Genomic DNA, 12982 nt, shown 5'->3' with positions numbered 1-12982 from the left:
ACTGGCAGACTTTAGGGGTTTCGGTTTGCTTTCTATTTAGAATCACCGCATCACCCAAACCTTGTTTACTTGCAAGGGGAGGGGGCGGGGACCAAACCCACCGCGCGGCGCACACGCCTTGATCTCACATTCCAGACTCGAGCTGCTGTGTGTCAGCGCGACATGGGGCGGAGGGGGCGGGGGGGGGGTTCTCTTCGGAGGTTTCATTCGCCATCTGCACGTCACTCCCAAACTTTTCCTCCCTGCGCTCGGGGAGTCAGGTTGACGCGCCCTGGATGCGGGGCTTGAGGCGCGGGGCTGGGCGCGCTCCCGCGGAGCCGGAGCCGCAGAGGCTCCGGGGTTGGACTCGGGCTTCTCAGGTACAAGTTGGGTGCCAGGCGCGGGGGTGGGGGCGGCGAGGAGCGGCGGCTGGAGGTCTGGCTCGGGGCTCCGGCGCCCCTCCGCGTTCCGGCCGGGCAGCGCGGGCAGCGGCGGGGCTGGCGTAGGGAGTCCGGGCCGGCGGAGGCTGCGCACAGCCTCACTCCCCGCGGCGCTCCCGGCTCTGTGGCGGCGGCGGCGGCCCAGGCAGACAATGAACTTGCGAGCGCGCCGAGCCGAGGCAGGTTTGAGCTCCGCGTCGCTCGGCCCAGCCTCCCCGAGGCCCCCGCGGACACCAGCGGGGGCGGCCCCTCGCCACCGGTCCCGGCCACCTCCGGGCGCCGCGCGCGCCGGGGACCCCGCGAGAAGGGCTGCCCGTCAGCGGCGCCGGGGCTCGCATGCTCCCTCCCTGGCTCGAGAGAATGCAGCGGGATCTCGGGGACAGGGGACCAGGAGAAGGGGTGGTGGCGCTGCGGCCAGCCGGAGGCCGGCGGGGGGCGCACGCCGCGGGGCACGCACGGGCCGGCTGCCCAGAAGAAATGGCCCCAGGAGTCGAAATCGGGGCGCCCCCGTGCCGCCCCGCTCTGGAAGCTGCAGGCGGAGGACGGACGGACGGACAGACACACCGGTGCTTTCACCGTGTGAGCGCGCCTTGGGGGTTTGGGGAGGGCGGGAATTCCCCCAGCCAGATGCTTTGCTTCCCCGCGCACTTCGGGGAAGTTTCCAGGAGCAGCCCCGGGCAGGTAAGGGGGCATCCGTCTCTCTCTCTCTCCGACTCCGGCTGGGAGCCACCTCCCGACCTCCCGCTCCGGTCCCGCGGCCGCTTTGGGTGGAGGAGGCGGGGGGCGGGGCGGGGGCAGGCACCGACGCCGGTGGGACCCGGTTCCGGGAGGGGACCCCGCGGGGGCGGGCGTGGGAGGAGACGGGGGCGCGGCCGGGCCCGGAGGAGCCTGAACTTTTGCTCCCCGCCCCCTCCTCCTTCCTCTCGGCCCTCCGCGCCCTGCTCCCTCCCGGCTGCCGGCCGTGGCTCCGGAGGCGGCGGGACTCGGGAGTTGCCGGCGCTTCTCGGCGGTGGCGTCCCCGGCGGGCTGGGCGCGGCGAGCGGCGCGCGGCAGGTCTGAGCGGCGCGGCGGCGGCGACAGCGGCGGCGGGGAGCAGGGGCTGCGGGGCGGCGAAGCTGTGCGGAGCCGGGGAGGCAGCGGCCCCCGTGCGGGGGCGACGCTGGCGATCGTGCTGGAGCGCGAGGGTGTCGGGGTGTGTGCAGGTGGAGAGGACGCGTGGCGCAGTTGGCCCTCTTGGAGCCTCCTGGGATGGCGGGATGGAGGCGCCCGGGTGAAGGGAACCTCGCCTTTGGGGAATGAATGAAGAGCTGTGAAAGCGCCTTCCGACTCCTCCGGGCGAACGGATTGGCCGGCGTGCGCGCGCGTGTGTGCGTGTGTGTTTAGGTTTCGGAGGCGCCTGGGTCCTGGGCGCGGCTGCTTGGCCGCCCCGTCGCGGCCCTGGTGCCCACGCTGCCCGCCCGCCCCGCGCCCGGGCTCGGCCCTCGCGGCTGGAGAGGCCGGCGGAGACACTGAAGGCTGGGGCTCGGTTGCCGGCTGCTGGCGGCTGGACGTATGCGCCGCGCGTAGGGAGGTTCGAGAAGCAGGCGGCAAGGCTGGGGCTGAGGCTAGCTCCAGGGCGGCGGGGGGCATTTTCCCGTTCCCCGCCTACGTTGGGTGAGTTAATGGCACGGAGTTTGGGGAATGAAGTTGTATTCTCAGGAAGCCCCAGGACGCCCCGTGAAGGGATTTGGCACACCGTTCAGTGAAATTGAGCAGGGGGCTCTGGTTCTAGGCTCCTTGGTAGTGCCCCCAGCCCCTCTTTATCAGCCGCGGTTGCTGTGAGGGCAGCCACCCAGCGACGGAGCAGAAAGCCACCTGGAGGGCATCTGCACCCCCTGCGTGGCCCAGGAGGAAACTGAGGTGTGGAGATTTGCCGGAAGTTCCTCTAGGACCTTCCCGCGCGGCTCTCCCTCCGAGCTTTCCCGCCCACCCCTTGCAGAATAAGGAATCCTCCCTTATAGAACATGGTACTTATTAATTTTACAAACTGCATGTTGAATCAGGATGTTTTAATTGGTACCTAAATGTGTACAAGTCATGCATGATTTTGCTTAAAATAGCATGTGAATAAAAAATATCTTTTAATTAGGTAGTTTTATCAAATAAGTTTTTCTCTACAATACTCCTGGAAGATTGGCAGGAAAATGTTCTTCTTGCTTCCTCCTGGATGGGGAGCGTGAGCCAGCAAGGTGAGACCGCTTGCCATGGTCTCTGTCTCAGTGTATAATTTGATCCAGAAGTGGAGCTTCAGGTCTGGACATCCCTTCAAGGTCTAGCTCCCCAGGAGAACCATCTCTAGGGGCCTGGGAAGGAAATTCAACAAGGTCTGTCTTTTCTCTTCGGATCATTGCATGACTGCAGTGAGCTAGCTTGTGGCTGAAGCAAGCAGCATTAATTCACCTAGGATATGGGGGGGTGGGGGGTGGGAGGGGGTCAGGTCTGTCCAGAGTGGGTTACACCTAGGCCTTGCTTTTCTTTGATGACTAGAGCTTGTGATGCCTGAACTGCGGTCTTGGCCACGGATCCCAGCACTGTCACCGTGGCGTCTCTGTGGGCTGCTTTCTGTACCTTTCTCTCCTCTGTTGCTGCTGGCCCTGGCCAGGAGAGGAGAAGCATTCGGTTTTCCAATGCCAAAAAGAGAGATTAATCTCTGCATCTGGAAGAGGCAACGTTTGCAGGAGAGGTTGGGAAGTGGATTGTGCTTATTTGGCGTTTGGAGAAGAGCATTAAAGAAACTCCAGATTAACCAGTTGGGCCACGGGAACCTCAGGCCCTTTGAACCTGCACTGTCAGAAGCTTTAGATTAGTACTGGGTTGTGATTAGACTGTGGTTGTCCAAGGCCATCTAAGGCCCAGCTGGAAATCGCCCTTGCAAGCATAGGGAGAGAGGGAGGGGAGGGAGAGTCTGGAGCTACCCTGAATAGGTGAACCCATGCCCCACCTATAAGGGGCAACTCTTAGTCAGCCTCAGCCAGTTGGAGAAAAACAGACTTGCAGGTCTTGTAAATTTTCAAGAGAATTCTCAAGCGTGGATATTCAAGTGGGGGCTCAAATGTTAGAAGTGGAGTAAAAGGTTGGGGTGGGTGCAGCACCAGGAGGCTTGAGGCTTGTCATCTGGCCCTGTGTCTGTTTAATGGGAGGAGTCTCCCACGGTCAGGGAGATGTGGCACATGATAGGACATGTGGATCACACCCCCAGGGGCTCAGGGACTAAGAATTGGTGGGTGCCCACGTGCCAGGCTCCTTCACATGCTCGTGGGTCGTGCGTTCATTGGGTAGCTACTTGATGAATTCCCATCACGTGGAAAGAGACTCTGTGCTCAAACTTTTCGTATAATTTCATTGACCAAATAGATGCCCTGGTGGAGCATCTGGGGATGGTACAGTGATAAGACAGGCCTAGTCCCAGGCCTCGCAGGAGGGGAGCAGACAGAAAGGCCTGTAGCAGCTTTTCAAATAAACCTCGAGCTGGGAAGGACAATATGGCAAGAATAGTGCTGGAGGGGGTGGGTTGGTGGCGAGGAGTCTCCTTTTATAGATGTGGACATTGAGGCTCAGAGCAGTTGGCTGACTTGCCCAAGGTTGCACAGCTGGAAAGTGGAAAGTCCATTCAGGTCGCCGATCCCCAGCTCCCGGGCCTGCTCTCATCCTACCACGCTGTGCTGGAGCCTCTTGGAGGCTTCCAGGTGAACGCACACCCCCTGTGGTGGGCAGCTCTCCCCTTTCCTTTCCGCTTGGTTGGACCCCAGCCCCTTGCCTGGACCTTCGTAGGTCCAGGATTGCAAAGATGCCATTTGCAACCGTGTGTCAGAGAGAGGAATTTTCTTAAATTCTAAAAGCGGAAACTATGTTTAAAAGTAGTAGTTGGCGCGGGAGTGTCATTTACGTGAGCAGCCAACCGGCGGGCACCTCTTTAGCAGCGTGTCATTTAGAAGTGATGCTTTCAGTCATTGTTGAGAATAATGCAACTTGTCTTCCCTTCCGCTCTGTGCGCTGGGAGGCTCGGGAGTGATACTCACTTACTGCCATGGGTGATTTTGTTCCTGTCGTGCGACTCAGGAGGTTGTGTTACTTAGCCGACCAGCTATTTGGGAGACGGAATGTTTTGACACGCACAATGTATTTCTTTATTGTTCTCAAGTGCTAAGGTCTGATTTCCTTCCTGAGACGCCCCCGGGGAGAAGATGACCTGTGTTTTCACAGCATGAAACAAAGCATAAAGGGGGCAGTTACCCAGTTAGTGTATCCCAGCCAGGAGAGCTGGGAAGAAGAGTAAAGGTTTTGTGTTGATTTGGGCCAATACGGATTTTTTTTTTTTAAACCTATGGGGGTTGGGGAGGGAGATATTTGGTCATGACAGCTGTCATTTGTTGGGTCCCTACTGGTTCCCACCTGGCCCTGTGCCAGGCAGGTCAGGCAGGTACCCCCCTTTGTCTCAATTAGAGGCAGGGAGGCTGTTTGAGATCACACAGACCAAGTTTTCAGCCATCCCGATGTACAGGAGGGAGGATGAAGAAATGACAGTGGAGGAAGGAGGGAAAGGAGAGCCGGGGGAGACGAAAACTGTGGCTTCCCCAGAAGGGGAAGGCGGGTGTGAATCAGCAAGTGGTTAAGTTAGGGGGAGGTGGCCCCGGACAGCAGGTTCTCGGTCTCGGCTGGTTTCAAAAGGGATGCGCGGAACCTTGAGCGGCGTCTCTTCCATCCGTGGCCGCGATGTGCAGCATGTATGCCCGGCCCCAGGAGTGGGCCCTGCGCGGGGCCAAGAGAGCGGGCCAGGACCCGGTTAGCGGCTCTGCGCTCCGAGTGGTCCAGGGGGGACTCCATGCCCTGGCCTGACGCCTGCTATCTTATATGTGCGTTGACACCTGCCAGGTGCTTGGAGCATGCCTGGAACCCAGTAGGCACTCAAGAAGCACTGGCTCTTGGGGTATTCTTGAGCTCTCATAACCAGGGGCAGAGGATGTGTCCGGACTCCCTGAAATTGCATGGACAGCTTTGGATGAAGATGGGAGATGTATCTGTTTCTGGGGGGCGGGGCATCATTTCTAGCAAATTCGACCTCAGAGGGCTTCTCTGACACCTCATAAGGCCAGGAGCCCCAGGAGACCTAGATCCTATTTGGGTTTTCTTTGATGGGTTGCTTCACCTCCTGGCGCTGTTTCTTCATGTGTGCGAGGAGGGGCCGGATAAACAGCTGCTTTCTGACCCTTCCAGCTCGCTCCGTGGGCAGGCTTCGGATCAGTTTGGCTGTGTTTCCACTTGTCACAATTAAGCAGGGGGCAGATCGGGCAGGTCTCGCCGGAAACATGCTGGAGTAGCTTGCTTTTGAATGTTACGTCTTGAGCCCCACTCTGAGCTTAAAGGAGTCCTGAGCAGGCTTGCAGGGGCCGCCTTGCTGGGGCAGGCTCTCTCTCCTTGATACCTATATTACATTTCTAGAACCCGTCCTGGTCCAGGCCTTTCAGGGCTCAGAAGAAAGCGAGGTTGGCAGATCCTCAGAAGCAGAGGGTGTCATTATAATGGAAACTTGGACGCTTTCCAGAATTGTGTTTGTGATGAAAATATTGAAGCAGGCAGCCTAGTCACCCAGGTGCCTGGAAAATACCCCACCATGGGCAAATAATTAGATGCAGACCGGGTGCAGTTATTTTTTCCTGCAGTGTGCTGGAACCTGGTTGTTTCACATTTTCTCTTAAAATGGAATATGCTCCTCCCGATCCATTTGCTCCCCGGGGCAAAAATGTCAGTGGTGGTCTGGGTGCAGGAGGCAGGGCCCTGAGGGGTGGTGGTTTGGTCCCTCCCAGGGCAGCCCTGGGTCTCAGCGGAAGTTCTGTCCTGTCTGCTGTGCCCTTGAGGGGACCTGTCCCAAGGGCCTGGGCCTGTGGCATCTTTGCTGTGAGCTTGGAAGGTTCCAAACATTCCAGACTCTGACAGGTCTGGGAAGGTGGATTATTGTGTCCTCCCCTTGCCCAAAGGGGCTGGGTAGCTCTGTCTGCCCCTCATGCCACGTTCAGCCAGCACCTTCATATTTGCAGTGAACCAGGAGCTTGGTGCCTCCACGCAAACATGCTTTTAGCCTGGGTGTTGAATCCCTTGGAGACCCTTGCAGAGACAGCACAGGTGGTGGGTGAGCCCTGGCACCACATTGACCAGGGCTGGAGTCCCTCCTCTGTTTCTTTGTTCCATTACCGTGACCCTGGGCAAGTGGCTTAACCTGCTTGTGCCTCAGTTTGCCCCTCGTAAAAGGGGGTTAATAATTTCTCCCTCATATTGTGTTTTGAGAATTAGAAGTCGTACAACTTCGGGCTCAAGGGGTCTCCCCAAGTTGAGCTCCTCTTCCTGGTATAAAAGAATCCCCAAGTTGGTAGCATATTGCAGGAGTTCTGAAACCTCTGGCGAGAGAGAGGGGAGGAGGAAGATGGATGGAGTTAAAAATGGGGTGTTTGTCTCCAACTGAAGCAGACATTGGAGAAGGTGGCTGGACTGGTGGGCAAGGGGGCATCATAGTCTGAACTGGAGAGCACTGGGCAGTCGGGTCAATGGCCCCCCGTGCCCGCCGGTCCCAGCAGAGTGGGAAAGGTGCAGCTTTCCTCCTCCACGGGCAGCTAGCAGGGTGGAAGGCCTCCTCTGGGTGCGAAAAGGCGCGACTGGGCTCATGTCCAGGTCCTCCTTCCACACCTTCTGGCATAGTTTGGACACTGCCGGGTGTAGACACACAGGCCGAATGCTCTTCACGTGGAAGGAAAGATCAGGAGTGGGCAAGAAGAGTCCCTTGCTGCCGGTGAATAGTAAGTGCTGAACCCAGGGCCTGGCCCTTGGTGGGGGTTGACACATGGGGCCCATGAGGACAGGGGGGCATCGAGGTTAGGCAGCAAGGCCTGTTAGCTCTCTGTTGTTTTCTGCAGCACGTGGGAGTGATCGCAATAGTGAGGTAATGATTAGCCGTGGACCCCAAGGTTGCCTCCTTACTGGAAGGCAGTTCACATGCAGTGGAGGGGCAGGCTGACCAAGAGCCTGGCCAGGAGACCCTTGTCTGCTTCCTCTTGCCCACCCCCCACACCGGGGCCCCACGGCCCCCATCACCTTCAGGAAACCTTTGCCAGTAACGCATCCCATGTCTGCCTCATCGCCCCTGTGTCCCTTCGTCCCCCATCCAAATGTTAATTTCCTCCTCTGAGCTTCTGCATTCTACTCTGCTGAGCTCAGCCTTGAACCCATCCCACTAGTTTCCTGGGTGCGGTCTGCCTGCCCTAGCCCGGGGAGCCTCTCAAGGGTGAGGAGGGTGTCTGGGAGACCCGCTCCTAGCTAGGTCCACACAGAGTTGGGAGAGACTGCCATTTATTGAACTAATGCATCAGTTAAAAGTGATTCTTTCAAAAGCCCATTTTTCCTGGACTGTTAACGGACTTTACGTGGGCCCCTGGGTGTGCACCCAGAAGACATAAAAGAATCCCCCAATTTGTTAGCCCGGTACAGGAGTTAACGCTTGCCACTAAATTTTTGAAGGAGTCAAGAGCCTAACGTAATAACCTTGGATTTCCTGGCATTAGGTTTTTGGGCCATTAAACAAGTTTTTTTGTGTGTGTCTTGAGAGTCTTGGGGAGAAATGTTATGGAAATTTGGTTGGTGTTTCAGAAATATAAACAGGAGCCATCTACTCAGGGAAGAAATGTGGGGGCTGTTAGTATTTCTTATAGCTGGCATAAATAGCTTGTCTTTAAGTTCCGTGCGCCTTTGTTTGGAATGTAAATATTTGCATTAAAAATATAAAGTATATCCTGGCATGTATTTATTGGGATCATAAATTCCAAGCCCCAAATCAGACTATTGGTCTACAGAGGATTTTGTGAACCTGTTTATATAGAGTCTTCCAAATGTATACACAGAGAACCATATCTGCTTGTGCACGTAAGGGATCTCCAGGATTATAAGAGAGCGGGGTTGCCCTGGCGAAGCTGGACCCAGTGCTTCTGCTTCCCAACACCCATTTCTGATCACGCGGTCTGTTCCGTTGCAGCCATTCTGAGGATGGCCAAGTGTTGGCCCAGGTCCCATGAGATTGTCTGGCTGCTCTGTCCTCAGGTTCCTGGACATCCAGGTGGGGCGTTGGCTGCAGCTGGCTCATCTTTGGATCCCGTAACCAGACGCTGTGTTTCAGAACCACTGTTGCTTTATTAGGACAATGTGGAGAAGAATGGGCGCTTGGTGTCCGTTCTGTGGTCTGGTGGAAGGAACCGGAAGTTCTCATTTCTGGTTCATGGTTGAACTCTGAGGGCCTCTGTCGGATGTCATCCTTGACTAGATTCTTGGGGACAGTTTGGCTTTCTCATTTTACTGTGAAGAACAGCCCTACTTTGTCAGATACTTTTGGAGATGGAATATTACCACGTAGCTGGTCTCTGTGCTCTTCTCCTGAGTGAGAGGGTGAGGGCTGCCGTTGGGCTGGGCCAGGACCTCTGTTCCTGGTGTGTGTGTGTGTGTGTGTGTGTGTGTGTTGGAGTGTGGGGGGAGTTGTTCTCAAAACCCTCTGTGGCAGCCCTGGATAGAAACCCCGTCTCCCAGAGTCTCAACAAATGGAGAAGTCGAGGTTAGCTGGCCTGTTGGAGACCGCCAACCTGGGTGATAGACCAGCCCCAAATCTAGGTGTGGCCCCCACCTGGCAACCTCTCCATCATCCCAGAGTGGAGGACAGAGGAGAAGGGGACATGGGCATCTCCCAGGGCCCGTTTGTGCCTGCTTCCCAGACGTCCAGGGTCTTTTCCTTGGGTGGGGCCCCCTCCTCCTCGGACGCTGCACCTGTTACCTGAGCCCCGGACTTGGTTGAGGTAGCAGGAATCCTCTATCTTGCCTTCCCCATCTCCACCTTGCAAAGGACCTAGTGTCCTGACTATAGGAATGTCAGTCATCCCTGGGGTTGGGAACTTTTCCTTTCTTGGGCTCCCTGGATGCTGAGCCCCACGTGGGAGAGGAAGTGAGGGAGGGAGGTAGTCTGAGGGGGAGAGGCATGCAGAGCCGGGGTTCAAGCTCCCACACTGCCCCGATGGGCTATCCAGTTGGTTCTTACTTTGACCCATCAGTGAACATTCCTTATTGTCCAGGCTTAGAAATGGTGAGCGCTTAGGAAGGACCACTTCCTGTGTGTCTGGGTGTTCTTGAACTGCGGGAAACTCACGGTTGCCTTTTCTGTGGTCATCTTTAACCTGAACCACAATTTTGTGATCCTCCCTGATTCTCTGTCGCAGTTCTTAATAAAGATCGTACAATCCCGGCATGGCCCTGTGCGGCCCCATAGTGGGCCAGGAATCCAAGTGCACTGTTCCAAAAGTCAGAGGAAATAGTTGCTTTTAGGACATGCTGAACTTGCCTAAGCAAGTTATCAGTCAGAATAAATAAGAGGAGGAAGGGACGCTCCGATTAATGAGAGTGGGGGCAGCCTGACATTTGTGTCATCCTAACTTTAAAAAGCTATTTGTACCCACTCCAGCAGTCTCTGGGAGAAATGAGATGCGGAGGGATGTACGGAGGAGAAGAGTGGGCACTCAATGTGACCTCCTCAGAAGCACCTTCCAGGCAAAAAAGCAAAAAAACAAAAACAAAACCCCACCTGCCCACAGGTCGACTGTGGCAAATCCACAGATCCTTTACTTTGGACAAAATTTGGCTCGGAGAATAAAAATGATGTATTAAAAGCTAGGTGAAATCTCGGTTGCCATTTGGGTGGTAGAAAGGAAATTTGCTTTCGGCTGTTAAAACTGAAATAAATTGGTAGAAAAAAATGCAGGCCTGCCCACGTTTGAGTCAGCAGTATTTTGGTTTATGGGAGAAGGAGATTTGCTCACTGAAAATCAGCTCTGTACCTTTTGGACCAGCCGTGAGGCTGCAGAACTCTTTAGGGAAGGGGTGTGTGTGCGTATTTATCTTACAAAGTTCTCATCTGATTTATTTTTAAGAATTATGCAACAGACTTTTTTTTGGTCCATTCAACCTAATCTTTTTTTGAACAGCTTTATTGAGATATAGTTTGCATACCACACGTTTAAATTAAATCCACCCATTTAAAGTATATAATTCAGTAGTTTTGAGTATATTTACAGATATGTGCAAGCAGCACCACATTCAGTTTTAGAACATTTCATCATCTCGGATGGAAAGCCTCTACCCATTAGCTCTTAGCCCCCTCTGTGCTCACGCGCAGCCGAGGAATCTACTTTCTGCCTCTGTCAGTTTCTCTGTTCTGGACTTTTGTATGACTGGAATCGTTTAACGCATGTTTTTTGTGACTGGCTCTTGCACTCGGCGTCCTGTCTTCAGGATTACCCATGTTGTAGCATATGTATGAGTAATACAGCCCTTTTGATGCTCGAATCGGATGCCGTTGTATGGATAGACCACATTTTATAGACATATTTATAGACGTTGTCTCCATTTGGTGTCTTAAGAATAATGCTGCTATAAACATTCATGTACAAGTTTTTATGTGGACACGTGTCCACATTTCTAGGTTTATAGTTTATGAGATCTATTTACTTGCTCTTTTTTTTTTACTTGCTCTTAAGAATAAGATTCATTTACTTTTTTACTTTTTTCCCTGGCCCTCGTGAAGGCTTCATTCTCAGATGGGTTTCTTTTTTTTTTTTTAAGATTTTATTTATTTATTTGACAGAGAGATAGACAGAAGAGCACAAGCAGAGGGAGTGGCAGAGGGAGAGGGAGAAGCAGGCTCTGCACTGAGCAGGGAACCCGATGCGGGACTCGATCCCAGGACCCTGAGATCATGACCTGAGCCAAAGGCAGACGCTTAACCATATGAGCCACCCAGGCGCCCTCAGATGGGTTTCTCTTCCCCCTCTGAATTGTCTGAATTTTAGAGCTTGGAAGGGCCTTCAGGGAATAGCCCCATTTTATAGATGGGGAAACTGAGGCCCCAAGAGACCACACGGGGTCAGGATTGAATCCTGGTTTTCAGAGCCCGTCCACTTGCCCTGAATGTTCTTCCTAAGCTCTTGGTAAAACCCCGGGGCATCCTCTTGCATGGCTTGGGGCGGACCATTGGTGACCACCTTGCCCAAGCCCACTGTTGTATCCCGCCCTCCCCCCGCCAATCCGACAGGGGCCGAAGAGGGGCTCATCCGCCCCCAGCTGCCAAACCAGGACTACAACTCATGGCGCCAGCGCCTTCTCGTTCTTCCCTGCGGCAACAGGAGGCCAGTGCTTATCCGGGGAATAATTAAATTAGGAACCAATTCAGAGAATGAAATTTTATCTGATCTGGCTGAGCCCATAAACAAGGGGCTGTGGCTGTGACTTCAGGATACATTATGAAGTTGTTTTTAAAGCATTACAGTGGGCCAGAGCATTGACTGAGTTGTGTGGGCCAGTGGGGGCACCTCCCGGGGCGGGTGGGTGGCTGGCGTGGCTGGGGGTTCATCCTGGAGTGTCTAGGTGTCACCAGACCAGGTTTTCACACACTTGATTCCAGGTGCTCTTAAAGTTCTGATGCCATAGATAGAAGTGTGTTAGGGCTGGAATGTTCTGGATGCTTCGGAAAGTCCCATCTGTCAAGAGCCTCATGGATGCGTTCCATGTCGTTGTGACTGACATTGCCATGCACCTCTACACTGTAGTGAGGAGTGAACTTTGCAGGAAGCTCATGGGCTCTAAAGCAAGGTGCTGCATCAGAACCCCCATGGAGCTTTTCAAAAGAGATACACACGCTCCGGTCCTTCATCAGGCCTTTCGGGGTGGGCCCTGGGCATCTGTGCGTGCATGTGTGGGCGCCATGTTAAGCTTTTTAGCTGAGAACAATTGATGGAACTTAACAGTGATTATAATCATTCTTCTAATGAGAATTTCGAGTTCTTCCGTGGCAAAGAGGGGGACAGATAATCCCGACGGTGATCCTCAGGAATGAGCCTTTTTAGTCCTCAATCTGTGTTGGGACTTGGACGGTGACTCTCTTTGAGTTTCTTAACCAGATTCCCTGGATGTGACCACCGCACATTTTCCATCACTCTGCTGCTTCTGTGGATTGTAGATCTGTCTTCCTTCCCTGTGAACTGCCCCACGACCATTTTTACAGTGGCCCAGCCGGAGACTCCAGGGTCTTCTGTGGCACTTAGCTGGTCAGTGCAGGAGTTGCTTCCTTTCCACATGCTGCTAAAGGTTATTTATCCCTCTAAGACAGGAAGTATGTCTTACTCAAGGTTATCTTCCCAGGGCCTAGCCTATAGGAAAGATGGTTGGATGGATGGATGGATGGATGGATGGATGGATGGATGGACGGACAGATGGATAGACACATGGGGGAAGGGGAGAAAGGCAAGAGTACACTGGATAATTGAAGACCTTGACCCAGTGTGGGGATGGCAAAGGTCTCACAGATTTCCTGGTTCATTTTCCCATCCTGCTCACAGCCCTTTTACAGCTGGGGAAGCTGTGACCCGCGGAGGTGAAGCGACTTGCCCCTGATCGTTCAGCGCCATTAATGAAGAATATTTGGGAGCCTGACTCTTCTACTTCCCCAG

At 54.5% G+C, this 12982-nt stretch overlaps 1 protein-coding gene across 5 annotated transcripts in view; it reads left to right on the top strand.

The window, feature by feature from the left end:
• The first annotated feature begins 208 nt into the window (after nt 1-208).
• CHST15 (carbohydrate sulfotransferase 15) overlaps nt 209-12982 on the top strand; it is a 78614-nt gene continuing 65840 nt past the window's right edge. The window contains exon 1 of one of the 5 annotated variants that reach the window (XM_054508449.2): nt 209-359. The gene's annotated coding sequence lies outside the window, so the exon portion shown is untranslated. Of the gene's footprint in view, nt 360-436; nt 599-947; nt 1101-1282; nt 1473-1524; nt 2073-12982 lie in introns of those variants that run through there. The other 4 variants (XM_064595410.1, XM_054508450.2, XM_045879023.3 and 1 more) reach the window with 4 other exon arrangements.

The sequence above is a fragment of the Mirounga angustirostris genome, unplaced genomic scaffold (genome assembly GCF_029215605.1).
Source record: "Mirounga angustirostris isolate CCGP_5_RB_7025 unplaced genomic scaffold, mMirAng1.0.hap1 SCAF_6, whole genome shotgun sequence".
NCBI classification, from domain to species: Eukaryota; Metazoa; Chordata; class Mammalia; order Carnivora; family Phocidae; genus Mirounga; species Mirounga angustirostris.
This window is presented reverse-complemented; position numbering and strand designations above follow the sequence as displayed.